The following is a 19052-nucleotide window of genomic DNA, read 5'->3' as shown; positions in this document are numbered from 1 at the left end:
TTTTACAGACTGCAGTCCTTAGCAACTGTCTACAATAAATTACTATCCAAGTGCTGCTCAGTTCATTATCAATTACAACCCTTGGGAAGCATCCTGAAATTGTCCCATGACTTTAAAGGATACAACTATTCATTTTCTCAGCAGAATTTGCCAGGTCACTGTGCACTTCTTTTTCTGTTTCAGTGACTCCACGGACCAGGGCTACTCCCAGTGCTCTTCTCCAGTTCATGCTGCCATTAAGCTCTCCAACAACACTTCCTATCCACTATTAATTCTTATCATCTGCAACCACTGCCCAATTTGCTGCCCTGCTTACTGGTTTACACTGTGATTAGCTTCCTAAGAATGATCAGATCCAAAACATTTACACAAATTATCTACATTGCTTGTTGGTATCCCCAATTTCCTCTACTTTCCATGCATAAATTTTTTTAAGATAACACTTATTTAATAATCCTGTTTGGCATAATCTATCATTTGTAATCTTTTTCATAGCCGTTTTTATAACAAATTCTGCAACTATCTGCTTTAAAGTGAGAGCTGGGGAAAAAAACCTTGGTTTAAAACTCAGAATAATTCCTCTCCTCTGACATCTTAATCTGACAAATACTTGGTTTGTATTTGTATTCCACTTAATTTTATGAAAATGGTGAGACAGAAATTTTAAGCAGAAGGAATGTAATATATTAGAATTTCAAGCTTGTGCCTTTGAAGTCTGCACGACACACTGCGTTTTAAAGCAGCAATGAAGCTGAACTGCAGATTTTCACACTGGGGAAAGAAAACGTATCTGATGACTAAATACTTGCCCACTGTAACACATAACACCACTTAAAGTAAATACAAAAAGTTTCAAAGCTCTATTTTGAATGAAGTGATACTGAAAATCAGAAATCATAAATTTTTACTCTTAAAACAAAAGGCAAGCAGCTTGTTCTGCCAAGTAAGCACAAAAGCTCATGCACAAACAAAACACAACTTGCTATTTGAAAGTTGAGTAAAGCCAACAGTATTTCCTGTCCCTCATGCAATTTTCCAATGCTTTTGAAAAACCAAGACAACTACCTTGATATGACAACTTTAAGAGGTTATGCAACGTTTCTGTCTCTTTGTTCAAGAAAGCTCTTGAATATGAATACAAACCCTTTACCATAATTATTTATAATTAGTCTATATATTTATAACAGCATCAAAGAGCTACTCATGATCCCCCAAAATTATAAGCCAATTTCATATCTTTCAAGGTAAACGTTTCTGAAAAATACATTTTAGGAAAACTCTTTTTTTTTTTTTTTTTTTTTTTTTTTTTTTTTTTTTTTTTTTTTTTTTAATTAAGTGCATGATGGAGAAAAGGGAAAAACCACAAGAGTAACAGAATGTGCAGTGCTTTGTTTATTATTCCCTTGTACAACTTTCTCTGCTGTATTTCTCATCTCAAATGCTCTTTCATCTCTTTTAACCAGTCAGTCCTGTAGCAAAAGTCAACTCCTGCACACTGCAAAGACATTGTCATCCAGGCCTCTATTAATAAACTCCACTTCCTCTTTAATCTTCCCTTTCACCTCAGCCCAGCAGTTCACAGCAGCATACTCTGGTGTTCTAGCCTTTAAAATAAACATCCTTCACAATTAACTGTACAATCCCTCTTTAAGCAGGCCTGAAGTATCAACAATTTACTTATGAATAAGACCAAAAATGGTCATGTCTCAGGATCCTGCAAAGAAATCATGCCTACTCTGAAAGAGAAGTATTTAAAACCAGGAAAATTAAATAAGAATTCAAGAAGAAAAGAATAATAAGAAAACATATAAAATAATAATGCATACCAAGACATATATAATAAGGTGTTTATCTCTTAATATATTAAAATATTACGTTACTGAAACCAGTAAGAAACTAGCTATAAATATGAAATGTCTAAACACAAATGAACACTAAATTATCTTCTGACAGGATTAGAGACTGAACAGAAATAAATCCACTTCACTGCTGCCATCAGCTTTATTTTTGAATATATCAGTATCCTGATAGTCAGCAGCTATGTAAATAGGGTCCAGCCTTTCTAACAGACAAACCATTTCTGAGACAGATGTACTTTGATTATTTAGTAGTCTGCAGGTCGTCTAATCCCAAGCACGGGGAGAACCATACCAGTATACAACATGATTATAACAGTCATAAATATTCATTCTTAAAAAAATGTCCAAATGCAAAAATACTCTTCGTCTTCCTCATCTTGCAGCGTGGCACCTAATGAAAGCAACGCAATTCACGTGCAAAAAGCTGACACATCAACAACTTGCATGTCATGCCATCTAATTTCATAGGAGTTTGAAAGTAACATACCCCCTCAATTTATTTAACCCCTACCACCACCTTTTCTAGAAAGGCATATATATTTCATTTAAGAAAATTAGATATTCCAGACACTGGTGCTCTTCTCCACTCATCCTGAAGCAATCAGTCCCACCCAGTGGCAGATCACAATATCATACTGAAACAAAAAGAGAAACAATGTAATCACATGGGTATTTTTAGAAATTACAGAGGAGGAAGGGTTAAGGAGAGAAGGATGTAGGGGAAGGAGAAGGAAAGCCAATAACAGCTGGAATGATAATTATCTACCAATTAAGAAAGTGTTGCTAGCAACAAGCCATTGTTATATCATTGTGCTCCCACCCCCCAAACCCCCCTAATCCCCCGAGAATTCTGCCCAAACCAGAGCTGCAGGCACGGGGTGCAGCTACAGCCTAAACAATCACGAGTGGACTACTACAAGGTAACACTTTTCTGAAGTGGAACTGACAGAGTAGCAGTGTCAGATATGGACACTCCCTCTTCACTCTTTCCCTTTTAAAAATATCACAGAAGAAGAAAAACAACGAAAAAGTTCCATGTACCCATGCTACACTGTGCATTCAATGAAAATGCTCCTTATTGCTATCCCCCAGCATTGGCCACTGCTGTTCTACAGAATGTACAAAACCCACTAAACTTGCTGCATGACTCGCTGGTTTTCATCCGTTTCTCCTCAAACTGCATCCTGTTCATCCACAGACACTTTCCCTGCTCATGCTAGGTTTTTAAATAGCATCTCCTTGTTGTTCTGACCTATCACTCTCCTATTTGTATTTTTGCTCCAGCCACAAATTTTACAAATCAAAAATTCCAGGCAGAAATACGTCCTGAAGAGCCACATGGAACGTTGCTGCTGCCCCTCTGCTTCGGGACTTCCTTCAGAGCACAGCCACGAGCAAAAACACGAGCTCTGCTGGCTGTTCAACACCTTGCCTTGAGATAAACACCGAGATGCACATGCATGCATAAGTAAGTAATACTTCAGAAATGATCCCTGGAGATTTTACATCCTCAGTACACTGAGCTCAGAATTTCTCTGAGAGAAGCTGCAACTGGTTGAACAGGCAGCAACTTTGCACTGCTGTGTTTTCTATTAAGTGGATTGGAGCATCCAATGGCTGGTCAAAAAGATTGCAGCAAAAATCACACAGAAAATTGAAAGCCAGGCCCTACCAGTGGTGCAGTTTCAACACAAACATTTGGACTTGATTCACTGCCTGTTCTCCCCTTTGCCCCTCTCCAGCCACTCTTTATTTACGATGAGGGGGGTTAAAGATTTCTGAGAAAGGAATATATATACTCGAGTACACACTCCTGTGCCCAAGCATCAGGACTTCAAGCACACATGCCAATGAAATAGCCACAGTAATATCATTTTGAAAATGCTCTTAACTTTCATGTCTCCTCTGGATTCAGGGCAGTTGTCTGGCACGGCCATGAGCACCAATTACATTACTTTTAGTTTATACAAACCTGCACTAAGTCAAATCCTACATTTGGATTTTAGTGCACCCCCAAAGAACCCTTCTGCTGGATGCAATCTTAGGTAACTGGGGTTCCTTCCTAAAGAAGCCTGGAACTGGAGAGGAAAAGACTGGATGTGACCCCATCTCCTCCCCAAATTTCACTCCTTACAGAAAGCTGAACTTAAATATGGAATATAATTTACCTGTTTGTGTCAGGGGTCAGAGGTGAAGGAGCATTTCAAGCAACCAAAGATGGTGATAGACAAATGAATACAACTCTGGGCAGGCAGAGGACAACACCACAGGACAAGGCACACAGCAATGCCCAGGAGGAGGGATTTGGAAGGGTTTTCCCCTCCACCTCTGCAGTGCAGCAGATGAGCTTGATCAATGCTGTTTCGTCCAGTTTCAAAAAGTTATTTGATTTTCACTAACGCTTTCTGAAATTTAACATTTTTTCCTCAGTCCTTAGTTCTTCCTAGTTAAGACTTCATCCTATGTTAAATTCATTAGCAATATTCCTATTTACAAAGAAAATTTGGTGTCATAATTATCAATCAAAGCAGAAGACTTAATATGTTAATGCAAGAACTGTCTTCAGAGCAATAATTGTTAGCTAAAAGAAGAACTTGCTATTAGAAAAACTAAGAGGATAAAAAATGTCCTTTAGGTCAACTTTTTCCTATTATGATGTCTTTCCGTGATTCACTCTTAAGGAAATATTCTAACAATACAGTTTAGATAGCTATCTTTTATTTTAAGAAAGGGAAGAAATATGAAGACCAACAGGAAGAACTGAATTAATAAACTTCAGACAGATCGTGTTCATAGAGTTAACTCTTATTATTGACACACTAATAAAGACTTTGCTCGAAAACAGGTTCTTATTGTGGCATAGCAACCTATTTCCATTCATTTCACTCAGGTCTGGCTCATGATTTATAATTAACTGTATAGAAAGAAAACAAAACAGCTTTACAGATACAAAAGCTTCAAAGACTTAAAATCCCTATTGCAACAAAGGAACTTTAATAAATATGCCAAGCATTGAAGCCACCACTCACTGCTATTTTTAATTAGAGAATTAAATACCTCATCCAAAGCAACATGAGTATTAATTACCAAGATCAGGATCATTATGCAGACCTTGCAGAATGTACCACCAGAGCTGGAAGATCAGTCTCTTGTTTGATAGAAAAAAAAGAAAGGAGAAAAGGAAAAAAACACAAGCCAAATCCCCAACCAACCTCCGTACATACAGAACAGTTGAAAGAGGAAGGTGTCTATGGCACAAGAAGGAATTTGTGGAGGGAAGTAGAAAAAAGGGATTATAATGTACCATAAAATTAGTATCTTTTATAAGTCTACCTCAAGTACAGTAGTGAGCTAGCAAAGGACACTATTTTTACTCATAAAATCCAAACTCCAGCATGGCTACAACCACTCAGTATCTCCACTTGAAAAGAGGTGTATAAAAAACTTGTTCTGGTTTGGGTTTTTGGCGGTTTTGGTGTTTCCTTTACTTTTTCTTTTCCTTTCCTTTTTTTTTCTCTCTCCTTTTTTTTTCCCTCTTTCTTTTTTTCCTTTTTTTTTTAAAATAAAACTAAACAAACCCAACCTGCCTTGTAACCACTCATTGGTGAATTCTGCTCACATAGCACAGAAACCACAGTTGTATTTCCTTTTTTCACACTTGGAATTTTTTTCATTACTTCCCTCTATATTTTGTTACATCATACTTCAGATAAGATAGATAAGATAGATTTCAAAAGAGGGCACCCCAGACACTAATTTGAAAGTCAGTTTGCAGAGTACAACCAACGAGCCATCAGTTCTACTTAGAAATGCAAACTTACAAACAATATTATAATACTAATGTGCATGTTTAAAGGAGACAGCAGAACATTTAGCAGGAAACAGTGTGAAAAGGGTGCTTCCATCCAGATGCCATATGATCATGCTTCCCTGAAGATAACACATGTCAAAAAGGTAATGAAATTTGGATATAATTTTCCCTTCACATTGAAAACAGGCTGTGAGTGTAGCTGCTGAAATACTTCTCAGCCATTTATTGCACTGAATCACTTGCAAAAATTTCAATAATTGATAAGACTAAGTATATAAAAATGAACAAGACAATGTCTTTAGGTTTAGATAAAGTTTTCATCTCACTCTGGCCAAAAAAAGGAAAGAACTTCCAACATGGTTAAAAAATTGTGTACTGCTGCAAGCTGACAAAATGAAACAGGCTAAACCACCTATCCACATTTATTTGCAAGTTAATAGCTGTGTCATGACACAGTGACACTACTGAAATTGGCGTGGTAGAGTTCATAACAAAAGCTGAACTGAAAATATATGACATACTCTAACCATACCATTAAAATTACCACGCAGGAGGAGGATAAAAAAAAAGGACAAGACACTCTAATTGCCTCTCTAATTTAGTTTGATAGAATTGTGGTAAGATTTAATTCTTGTTTTCACAAATTTGCTTTCCTAAGTTTTGGGTTTGTAGACCTTGTAGCCAGATACACACATACACAAACTGCAGTTACTGTGGGCTCAGATGACTCCCAACCCAAACTTCAACTCTACCCTTGCTAAAAAAAAAAAAAAAAAAAGAGCCATAAACAAATGTCCCACACAGCTGACACCTATTCTTAATGTGGCAGCACAAAAAATAAATCAGAACAAAGGCACGTTCCCATTGAAGTCCATCAGCTAGTTCCAAAGAAGAACAAATTTCTATGTCAGTAATAGGTTACAAACTTGAATTAAACAACACAAAAAAAGCTGAGTAGAAGTAACATCCTCTGGCTTCCCAATCACCTTAAACAGCCAAGCTGTTTACCACTGTGGGCCACCCATTGATGGTATTCTTTGATGATACAGCATCACTAATTTAACCTTCATCTCTTTCACCAATAAAGTGCTCTGAATGCAAATTCAGATATATCTGAAAAGACCCAAAATATACTATCAGAAGGGTTCATACTCTTTATCTTGCTGTAAGATTCAAATTTTGTATATGGTGCAAAAAAAAAGATAAAATTAACAAGGCAGTTTCCGTGCAGTTCAGTGAAAACAGAAAAAGGTCTCTTTAATGAAGGTGGACAAATACTTAAGATTGAAATGTTATTGATCAGACCACAGCAAATTAGCAATGCTGAACTGAAAGATAAGCTCACAGCAGAGTTCAGTAGAAAACCTAAAGCTTTTCTTTTAAAACTTAACAAATGAGCACATACTCTAATAGTGCTAACTAACTCTTCAAACTTCCCTAGGGAAGGACTAAATCAAATAACGTGCAAGTAAGGCAGCAAACAAGGCTTCACAAGGCAAAAGCTCAAGACTTCAGGTAACATGACTTAAAACAAACACCACCATCACAAGTCTTGGTGATCAAACAACTTTTTAACGCACGCAAAGTTATTAGAGTTTTTATATTTTCAGAAGTAATTTAAAATATTACCCTAATATTTTCAATGTAATTGCAACATCATGTATATATGAAAATATTAAATTAATGCATGATTCCTGGAGAGTATTTGAATTAATTCTAAATCTAGTCAGCATGTCTCCTAAAAGGGACCAGCTTTTCACTTGTCATACACACATAAAACACGTAAGAAGTAGAATTTGTCCTCAAAGCCATATAGTTACGAAGCTGTAGTGAAAAGCAGCGACAATGCCAATACCTGTGAGTCAAACCCATGCCCTAATTCAGCACAGAGGTTTGACTCTGAAGCTGGTTTATAGATATATACAACAGAAAACTGTATGTTTTCTTTAAAACTAACCCTGTGCTACAGGGATCTTATTTCTTTCGAACTCTGGGACCTACAAAAATTAGTTTGTCTTTAATCTATGCGGGGAAAATGCTGCTCCTGAGAGTTGGTATCTAGGTTGCCATCCAGATTACTATCTCTTCTATTCTTCAATAACAGTACAAGACATGGTCAGAAGGGGCCTAGATACACAGTGTCCACATAGTGATATAACAATAATACCATAAAGGCTCTGAAAATAAGGCAGAAGAGAGTAAAAGGCAGAAGAAAACAAATTATGCTTTAAATAAAACTGGAGAATAAGTTGCACTGTAAGCTATTTTAAGACCTAGCACCAGCAGACACTGACTTTTACAAACCCTTTTAAAAGAAAGAACTCAGAATGCCAATCAGTAGTGCCAAGTGAACGGAGATGCTCAATTTAATATTGTCAAAAAATACCATTATTTCACTGCCATCGAAAAATATGCACCGGAAAAAAAAGTTTTTCAAGAGAATGTTCCTTTTTCTTTTTCTTCCTTCTACTTGAAATACCCCCTTGACACCAATCAAGTAATCCAAAATCATTTCTTAGTCCACAGCATAGTGGAGTAACATAGAGGTATGAGAAGACCTGTGTGACATGTTTGCTTGCACCCTAGTCAAATAGCCAGTTACTCTAATATCATACAGAATTTCCCTGATGATTCTTCCTTCTGAACCTTGAATTCAAAACAATAAACTTCAAGGACAACTTTCCCTCACCTGAGGTTAAAAACAGGTACATGACTGCAGCAGGATGCATGACCTTGACCACGGTCTACGCAGTTCTCAGCACTTTGAGACACACAGTAACTCACCTGCATCCAAGAATCAGCTGGAGATGCTTGTCTGCATCATGAAAAAAATCTTGGGCATCAATTTTTGTTTGCATTAACGTGCACATAACCCGAAAAGAATATATTGCAATTCAGTGAGTAAACAAAAGGCACTATCTTAAACATCTAAGCATAACTGATTAGTCCACATTGAGACTACAATTATTCAGCACAAAGTGAGTCAAGTGTAAAAGAACTTACTGAACTGAGGTCACAGCTGACTGAAGTCACACCCTGTCACAGTATTTACAGCGCACTTAGGTAACTCAGCAATTGTTTAATGAAGAAAATAGGCTGAACAATAACAGATTCCACAATCTGTGGGAATAAAATAGATTTAAGCTTTTGACATTTCATGCCTCTGATTTTGTAGTTTCACTTATTTATGTTTCTCTGTACAGATACATTTTTCTCATTCACTAATCTGGGCCAAGCCCTTCCTCTACCTGCATTACCATTACGAAAACATATATGTCACATTTTTTATGTTTTGTTTTAAATCACCTGATCAAATACATAAATGTAATTTTCTCACCCCCCCCCAAGTCAATTAACAAATTCATATTTCCAAAGGTAGTCTCTGACGTGAACGCCTAGGCTTGGCAAGTTTCAGGCTTGACTTTCAGAAGGAAAAGTATTTACACTTCTTTAAATTTTAGGGCCTTTATAATCACATACTAGGTTTCCAGCAAGCATCCTGTGATAAAAGATGATAAAATTAGAAACTTTCATAAAAGATAAATTGTAATCAGTGCAAAATGGTTTTGGCTTCAATTTCCTCTAATTATGGAGTCTGAATTCTCACATATCACAAAAAAATTTTGCCCAGGAATTTGTCATTGCTGGTTACCAAGACAAATTTAATGAACTATCACTAGAAAGGGATTCTGAAATGCTAAACCCATGCACTTTACTGCAATTTGCTCATTCATTCAACTGAAAACATTTGCTGAGGCATTTTCAATGTAAAATTTTCTTTAAACTGGTGTCAGAGAGTTTCCCAATGGAAACCTCAGTCCAGGTCAGGAGCCCGAGATACCCTGCTCTCAGGAAACTTCAGAAGAGCTCTTTTGAAGGCAGATAACTTTCAAAAATCTTTCAGAACATGGATTTGCTGTTCTTCAACTGGCTCTTCTACTAGAAATAAGTGTGTATGTGAAGTAAGTGTGGGTGGGAAGGTGAAAAGGAGAAAGAGAAGGAGCTAAAAGGCCATATGAGGTAATGCTTTTTGATCTTTTCCTGTCTGGGGGAGTGACAGATGAGGCTGGGGAAATTTGACTCCACCATTCAATTCCAAGCTCTTCAAGAATTGTTCTAGAGGTGATTCTAGTGATCTTAATGTTACTTAAGAAAAACCCATCTACAATCTTTTTGTCAAAGATATGGTTACCCTCCTACTGACCCAAGAATGATTAAATACTTAGGTCTTTATCTTTCAAGTTGAGTCACTACTTTATGGGGATCTTGTACAAATGATACCCACTGGAGATGCTTCTAATACATGATACTGAACAGAACTGTCAGACCTCAAGGGCTGCTCAACTCTGAACAGCAATGATACTACAAAAAAGCAAGTTATTTCAATTGGAATAAGGATTACCCATGGAGACAGTCCTTGAAGAATGTTATCTTCAAAACTATCTTACATAATGCCCTTATTCTCCTGGTTACACCCATGTGGCTAGAAAACATCAGAGCCCTGCAAAAGATGCTACAGAAGGGGCATCCACAGAAAATTTTTGAGGGACAAAGGCCTGTATAAAGAGAGCTTTCTCCCACATTGTTAGGCAACTAAGAGATGATGTTATAAAACTACACCAATGATTAAATTCTGTTTAGAGAGCTCTGAGTTGCCTAAATACATTTTCTATTTGGTGAGATTGAAAAGTGTATTTTTCCCTTTTCCAGAAGGCACACTAGATAAACTTTAAACTTGTACCCAATTTCAAAGGAAAAATATTTGTCCTACACAAAGCCTCTATTCAGCGTCCCTGTTTTTACTACAGTAAGAAAAATAGCTGTGCCCTGGATAATTTGTTCATATATGCCAATAAAAGCACATTGGATTAGAGCCAGCACTTCTAGCAAGCACCCAGACTTCTAAAATCCCACGAAAAGCAGAATATTTTTCTCTACTTATTTTTTTCTATTTGCCATTCCCATTTCATTTGCCTTTATGTTACTGTGAGAAGCAACTAGAAGAGAAAAATAAGACTAAAGAATGAAAACAAAGCTTTTAAAGAAGATGTCTTATGAAAAAGAGCTGTCAGATATTTTCATACAATGTTTCAAGTGTTAAGCACTTACAGTTTTGAACTCAACTCTATTTAAAAATGATAAAATACATTCATGTTTCAAACATATAAAGAAATAAGAAACATACTGACATAAATACTTAAGATATCTATGCTTTCAATGCAAGACTCTAAACAAGATGCTTGCTGCCTAAACTAGGCAGGTTTGTGGCAGACCCAGAGAAAAAAAGACCCTGGACAAAGTTATTGAGAAGTTATTCAGATCACAGCAATTATCTGTGCATACATGCTTCCCCAAAAACTCAATGGTAACTTTTTAGAAAAGTTTTCCAAAAAAATCACAGAAATGGGGCTGAAAAGGAAAGATGTCATCTCACATCCTTCAGGCAGCAGCAACTGTGCCCAAAAAGCAGTACTTTTAACCTCTTCCTTGGGCCTTTGGTGAAAGTGTTAAAAACCTGGGAAGCCCAGGGTCTCATTAGCCTTACTCCGAAAAAGTTTTTCTCAACAAATAATCTAAATCCCTGTTCAATTTAAACTCCTGTAATACCGCTTCTATTCACAGCATACCCAAAAAATACATTAGGTTCCTAATTTCAGAAGTAAAAAAAGGTAACAACAAAGTGTTGAATCGATGTTAAACTGGGCTTAAAAAAATATCCTTTCCCTCAGTCTTGTCTGATCAAGAATAGTTGGCTTACTGCTACCTCCTCTCTCTTTTATAACTTATCACTCACATCAACAGGCCTACAAGGATGTCGTCTCGTGTATCATCTCATGTGTTTTTCCAGATAGGCAATCCAAAGTAAGCACACGTCAACTTCTATTTTCCCACAGGAGCAACAAGGCAAGTTTCAGGGGGAACAGTATTACAGTTACTTCATCTATATATTATCTTTCATTATCTCAGTGTTTTTCTAAACCATATCCCTTTGCTTCTTGAACTCTGCATAACCTCTTCTCTTTCCTCATATTGTTTAATTCAGCCTTGTGTTTTTCTCCTCCTTTTCCTTTTTTTCATGCACACCTACAGCAAACTTTCTGGGGGAAAAAAAAGTTATTAGAGAAAAAATAATTCGACTGTAGACTCAAAAATAGTTCCTGACATTGTACACAGTCTTTTAGATGGAGACTGAGCTTGCTATCCACACTCAGGATGTGACTGTCCTTCATCTCCTGTCTCATTGAGTTGGATGACAACTGAGAAAACTAACAGTGGCAATTGTAAATATTGCCTTCCCCAACAGAGAGACCAAAATAATTACAGGTAGGTTTGTTTTTTGGGTTTTTTTTGTGAATGGATATGGTAATTTATGCTGCCCATCTGTTGCATTAAGCTTTCTGAAAATTCATTCACAGATAGGTTTAAGTGAAATGGCAGAAGCAATTACTGCTCTAATTGGCTATGCCTTCTTTCTGCCTTTACAAGAATGCAAAAATGTGACAAAAATCCCAGCTTCTTTGTAGGTGTCAGTTTGAAATCCAATGTAAAACAGCAAGTTGCAACTTGCATGGATTGAGGTTATGGCCCAAGAAAAATCTAGCAGAGGGATAAGGCGTTTTACTAGGACAGCAGGAAGCCTGCCAGATGCCTCACCTTTGTCCATCAACAGCTTAGATAGTCCCCAGACTACCCACACTTGAGTCACATTCTAAGAATTTTCACTACAAACTAAGGACATAGCCCTTCCAAGACTGCCTACAACTAAACTGGTAGTTAGCAAAAATCCTGCTGAGCAGAGGCCTCATGATCCTCAGCCACTTCCTTAGGCTCTAAACAACTTTTAAAACCTTCTGTTCTCTCCCAGTTTTCCTTTACCCATCACCAGCTATCCATATGCCACTTCACCAATGTGCTAACCCAGTTTTATTGCAAGAAGAGGTCACTATACAATGGGAAACCTCCACAGACTGCAGTCGGTACCACAGGCCAGCATGGAGTTTTCATCAGAGGAACCACGTCTACTGCTGCTGCTGCTGCTGCACATGGATGCTGTCTGTCAGCTGGCAATGCAACAGCAGCACCTATCTGATGTCACTGAACTGCCACTGACAAAACTGTCACGTTTTGTCCCGTTTTCAAAAGCAAGTGGAGAGATGCAGCCAACTCCTTGAGTGAGATGAGCCTCCCCAGCCCACATGCCCATTGCCCACCCTACAGCAAAATGGTCCCAGGGCTTCAGCTGCCCACTCTCAGTGAGGACATGGGTGAGGGCAGACCTTCAGTCACAGCTCAAGCTGGTATTTCAGCAGCAAACTGCCCTGAATCATGCTCAGATCTCTGTTCAGCCCTACACAGCTGTTTTGGTAAATACCCAAGTGACAGCTGCTGATGGTCTGTAAAGCCTCTCCCAAGGCAGAGAGGTTCTTTAGCCTTCACCTCCTGTGTGTGGGCCTGGTGCTGGATTGCACTGAGCCACCTCCTCCAGGAGTGACTTCATGGGCCAACCACATCACCCACTCTGGGGATGTTTTCCCTCATCAGGCACAGATGAAGGCTGGTGGGAGCAAAGCCATTAATTGGGATGTTGCATTGCATGGTGGGAACAGAGAGGTCAACAAATCCTTTGCTGCCCACACACAACAAGGTCAGTACTCCTTGCCAAAGGTGTAGGCACTATTAATATCTAGTCAGGCTGGCCAAGCCCACTACCTTTGTGCCCTTTGTTAAAGGAGAAACAGCACAGCTGCACTCCAGATCACTGAAGGTGAAATGTAGGTAAACTCTGTATCCACAAAATTTGCTTCCTTTGCCATTATTCAGCTTTGTGACTCAGCTCTTCCAGGCATATGTACATCTCAGCCAGTGTTAGGCTCTCAGGTGATGTTAATGGGAGATATAAACATCCATTTCCTCCAAACAAAGTTAGAAATATGGAATAAGATCACAGGTCTAATCAGATTAGGAGAGGTTAAGGATTACAGAAATCAGAAAGGGAGAAGGCCACTAGATTCAGCTCTTTTCCTGCTACAAGACCATCCCCCTAGTAACAAGCTTTCTGATTTTGCTGCTGGAGCAGCACCTCTTGAAAATCTTACACCCAAAAGAAAAAAAAAGGCAGATGAGACATGAGATTTCTTCAGGGGAAACATGCTGCTGAGAGCACAACCACACTGTCCTTCCCCTCCTGCCATGCTTGCACAGCAATCCTGTCACCCAGGAGTTCATCTTGTACTTTAGGAGGGGCCGTTGGTTTGGATTCTCACACCTGGCTAAAGGAAAGACAAGCCAGTTTTCAGCTGGCAGCCTTGAGACTTGACAAAACATACTCTCATTTGGAGAAAATACTGAGAGCTCATTATCTAGGGACAGGGGAAAAGCTCACACAGTTTTAGATTCAAAAAAGGGCATTTGTGGCCAGTAGTTTCAAAACTCCTTGTTGTTTCTGCAAGATTGCTCCTGTCTCCCTCACTGCCTCTTTCTCCAGTGAAGGTATGTATTGCTCTTTTCCTGAAAGCTCCCAGAATATTTGTTTGTTTCTGCAAGGAATTTATTAGGAAATCATAGATTTTTGTAAGAGAGGGGATCCAACATTCTACAAACAGGGAAATCCCGACAGATGTCCTAACATTTTTCCCTGCTGCCCAATCGATTGGAGAGCACAAGGGGCTCCTGTGTAGTTCACTCCTGTCAAGTTTTAGCAGATTGCTTAGCAGATGGCTACTTCTCTTTGTGCTCAGGGGTTTCCCCTCCCTGGCACTGAATGGCTTCATGTCAGCTAGAAGCTCAGGCACCACTTTGCCAGTCTATACAACCACCTCCCTTCACACCTGCACCAGCGACAGTGTGACTTCCCCCTCCTGCTCAGGCTTGGTGCAACCCAGAAGCTCAAGAGAAGCTAAACATCCAATTCCCTTTTAATCATGAGCAGAAGTGGCACTACAGCCCTAACACATCTGATCAGACACTCTGGCAAGTGACAAGACGATCAAAGTACTCCGGGAACACAAAACCAGTGGCAGCAATGGCTCTCCTTCAAAATTTTGGGCATACATTGCACAGCATCCTTATTTCCAGTAGTGATGTCTAACACAAAGAACTACAGCAGATGACACTTGCTTTGAATGTTTAATAAACAAGTGTTTAATCCCTGTAAGTTGTCCTTAAGTACATAAATCAGTAAGGCAGCTCTGGCAATGGAGGAGATGATCCTCTTTTGGATTGCTTCTGAAATGGAAATATGTAAACTGTAGTTCTCATGTAATTCGCACTTCCCTAATATTAGGTTGTTCTTATCTAATGTTCCTCTCTTGCTCATATTTTAGTGTACTCCAAGGGGATATTATCCAAGAGGATAATATACATGATGCAGAAAACCAGCCAAATGTGGTATAAAAACTAATGCCAGATTGACCACAAATGCTTTTCCAGAGATTTCCAAACCTGTCCAAGTAGAGGCAAGGAACGGAAGGTATCTCTCACTTCTGACTCACGCTGTTGGCCTGAACATGAGATGGTTCATTACTCAGAAATGGCATTTGGAAACCCCCCCTCCCCAAGAGTAAAGTGCAGCAGAGCGGGGAGGAAACATCCACAGCTCCAGATTTATGGAAGAAAAAAAGATTGCACAAAACTTGAGGAATCTGGGATACATTTCAGGCCACAAGAGTAACAACGGAAACTGTAAGCAGCATAATGATTTTTTTGTGTATTTTTGAATTATCTAGAGAGAACTAACTGTATCTCTACAATATAATATATTGTCCACATCCCACAGAGTTAGAGTCAGCTGTGTTGTTCTCTCCCAAACATACAAATAAGGTTAAGAAGAAAACCTTGCTTCCACTTTAGTTTTCATTTGCTTTCTTGTTTTTTAAATCCCTGTTAAATTTTAATCCCCATCTTGTTGCACATAGAAACAGACACTTGAAAAGTGATTGCTAATAGAAGAAACATTTGGATCAACATGTCAATACTTAAAATCAAATTACAAAAGCAGAAAAAGAAGTCCACAGAATCTGCAAGAATAACAGGTAAGAGAAAAGACCATCATTAGATGTAAACCATTCTTTCTCCAGAAGAAAGCTAGTTTTCCTTTTTTATTTTTTTTTTCTGTTTCAGGGAGTTTTAGGGGAAGGGGTTGAAGGAACCACAGAGCAGTCAGTTGCCCAGCTTCCATTAGTCTCTTTTAAATACTGATTTTGAAAAATATTCCTATTTCCTGAAAATCAAGGCAATCACATGCACCTAGATAGTTCTCAGAAGAAAAACATGACATAATACCTGTGTGTGCAGTACTGCATTCAGCTGGACACTTTTGTCATCTTTAACACTTGCTTCCAAATGCCTTGGTCAATAATTTATTTCACCACAATATACTCACAGGATTAAAGCTCACACTGTAATTTGAGCGTTGCTGTTCACAGATCAGTCTACCTAGATGTCCAAAATATTAATTAGCCTCGCCTGATTAAAAAACCTAGACCATGAGAGACGACTGGCACTTAAGGTCCAAACTTAAAGAAAAAAAAATATAAATATATAATAATAAAAAGGATATTTAATCTTTTCAGAAATTTATAATCCTCTGTTTCATCAGCTAATACTGGAATATTGCACCCTTCCAGGCTTCCCTCACACCCCCTTTTCTCTGGAAGTAAAAACATATCTCAATTGCCAGTATCAGGCTAGTCAAGCACAAAACTTATAGTTTTGACAGACTTTCAAAACAAATAGAGAACCAATGAGCTTGAGAGCCTGCTTCTGTTTGGAATTGGTAGGCCAAGTTGGAACTAACACATGGCTGTTCTGCAGTTACACCAGGTTTTGGGTTTTTGGCAGTGCACAGCCCTTACTGCATCATGTACATTAAAAAAGTGTGCACGGCTTTTAGTTTTTGTTTTGACCACGTTACATGACCACAGTCTCCAGGAAAGGAATTAGAAGTTAACTGTTATAAAATTACAGATAAACCCAGCCTGGGTTGAGTGAGGGTTCTGCAGAGGTAAAGCTTAATTATTTACAGTTTCAGTCTTAACAGACCAGGTCCCAAGGTCATTTATTACCAAGAATGAACATAAGTCACTGTTTTCTATTTTTATGCTGCAACCACCAGCACTCAGTAAGAGCTATAAGGCGAGTAAGCAGAGATACCTACCCTTAAATAACACCATGGGACAGACTTCACGAGTGTAAAAATGACAGAGGGTAAATAAATCTCCTTAAAAAGTGGGGATAGGTACCAGAAAAAGAAGAATTGACATGATTTGGCTTGCCCACAGCTGAAGGGTGCACCCCATAGTGCAGAAGGACCTGTATGCCACAATTCCCTGAGACAAGGGAATCCAAAACTGGTAGTTGGACTAGGTGTCACGCGAAGTACCTCTTCATTTGCATCTTTACAGCAGCAACCATCGTGGCCCTGAAAGCATCTCCCTCTCCACACAGGAACAGATTACTCCAATGTCCCCCCCCCAAAAAAAAAAAAAAAAATCCTGAGAATGATGATGAACATAGTGCTAATTAGGGCATGGTTCAGGGCCGTGTCTGGACTCTCTATGTCACGGCTTACCTGAAGAGCCCACGTCACCAGGGCCAACACCCTCAACACCCTCACAAACTCACAAGGATGACGGTGCCTTGAATAACTTGCAAAGACTACCCAGAAAAAGGACTCGTGTGATTTAGAAGGCGGTAACTTTGTAATATAGTTATAAAGTATATAAGTCAAAAGAATACAATTTTTAGTACCTGCCTTCTGAAAATAAAGGTAGCTTCAGGTAACTAAGATTGAATATCACAAGGTATAAAACATGCATTAATTCCTGTGTTGATCTGACTCCCAAGAAGGTATTGGCACCATTTAAGATATTTATTGTTCAAGTTCCAAAAGCATATGATGATTCTTCTACTTCAAGGAAAAAAAATGCCCCATTATGCACTAGTAATAAATGTACATTGGAGTATAAATCACCATTTGCAGTGTAAACTTATTAGGAGGGCACATATAATTATAGACAAGCTCTGGTGTTTATATTTTGTGAATATCAGCAGTAGCAAAACAAATGCTTAGTTACAGGAGGAATGGAAGTTCAATGATTCAGTAACATAAGAAGTCAGCTGCAAAATGAATATACATAAATGTATCACTAATACAATCTGCTATTGTAGAAAGTTTTATTCTGGTGGACAACACCCTGTTGTTATTGAGTTATTTTTAAATGGACATAAATGGATAAAAGTGTGTTTATGACTTATCAAAGGCAAAAAAAGCTAAAAGTTACTCCTTTTACAAGCTTATTCCCCTGCCACAAACATACTTGTGTTGCCTTAGTAGTAAACCTTTTGTGGATACTTTTAAGGAGAGTTAAGAATAAGAATTTTATACAACATTCACAATAAGTATATACCAGACCTTTATTTCTATAACCTATCAATAAATAGTGGTTTATCAAAACCCTTTGAATAGCAGCCTATGCAAATATATTGAGATGCAAAAGACAGATACATGCTTAACTCTCTTCTATCTTTTAGCCTATGAATCACCTACTGTTTCCAAATTGTGAGCTATGCTCAACAGTTCTTTTACTGCAGTGTCTGTTCCTTATCCGTACTATGTTTAAATCACCGTATAAATTGCAAAATAATTTAGGTTGGGAGAGATCTCTGGGGGTCATTTAGTGCCAACTTCCTGATGAAAACAAGCCTAAGTTAGACAGAGATATGATCTATGAATCATGTACAATAATCTGTACAGTGACTCTTCAAGCCACCAGAAATTCATCAAGTGATCAATAAACAGCTCCCGACCACAAGTAAAATAAACTCTCTTATTTTGGTCCCCTGCTTATGTCCTGTTACATCTGAATAGGATCAAGAATAGAAGTAAAAGTCTTTGCAAGAGCAGCACAGCTGCCAACCTGTGACTCAAATGCAGTTCAGCAGCATTTTAAGAAACTTGGTGTTGAGACAACCAGGTTAAGGAGGAGGAGGAGGAAGGTGGATCACATGGTGGGGGGAGGACTGCAGGTCAAAGTCAACAGAGCATTTCTCTGGGGCAAGGAAGCACAGCTTAGCTGGCTAACACATGGTTCCTTAAAACCCATTTAGTACGGCTTCCATGGTCCCCAGTGTCACAGTTTAACTCCAGCCAGCAACTAAGTACCACAGAACTGCTCACTCTCTCCCTCCCTGCCCCCTGGTGGGATGGGGAGGACAACCAGAAAAAAAGAGTAAGACTCATGGATTGAGATAAGAACAGTTTAATAAACAAAACAAAGTACAATATCGTACTACTAATAACAACAACAAGAAAAATAAATATTGTAAGGGAAAGGAGAGAGACAGAGAAATGAAACTCAAGAAAGATAAGTGATGCACAATGC

General features: G+C 38.4%; 1 protein-coding gene across 3 annotated transcripts in view; it reads right to left on the bottom strand.

The window, feature by feature from the left end:
- The window catches only part of EPS8 (epidermal growth factor receptor pathway substrate 8), a 75611-nt gene that overhangs the window by 56528 nt on the left and 31 nt on the right, over positions 1 to 19052 (bottom strand). For 2 of the 3 annotated variants that reach the window (XM_027890972.1, XM_027890974.1), the window contains exon 1: positions 8674 to 8790. The exons of the other annotated variant lie outside the window; for it this stretch is intronic. The gene's annotated coding sequence lies outside the window, so the exon portion shown is untranslated. Of the gene's footprint in view, positions 1 to 8673; positions 8791 to 19052 lie in introns of those variants that run through there. 3 annotated transcript variants of the gene reach the window in all.

Source organism: Empidonax traillii, unplaced genomic scaffold (assembly GCF_003031625.1).
Source record: "Empidonax traillii isolate 1590-97213 ecotype Southwest subspecies unplaced genomic scaffold, ASM303162v1 scaffold305:size1471525, whole genome shotgun sequence".
NCBI lineage: Eukaryota > Metazoa > Chordata > Aves > Passeriformes > Tyrannidae > Empidonax > Empidonax traillii.
This window is presented reverse-complemented; position numbering and strand designations above follow the sequence as displayed.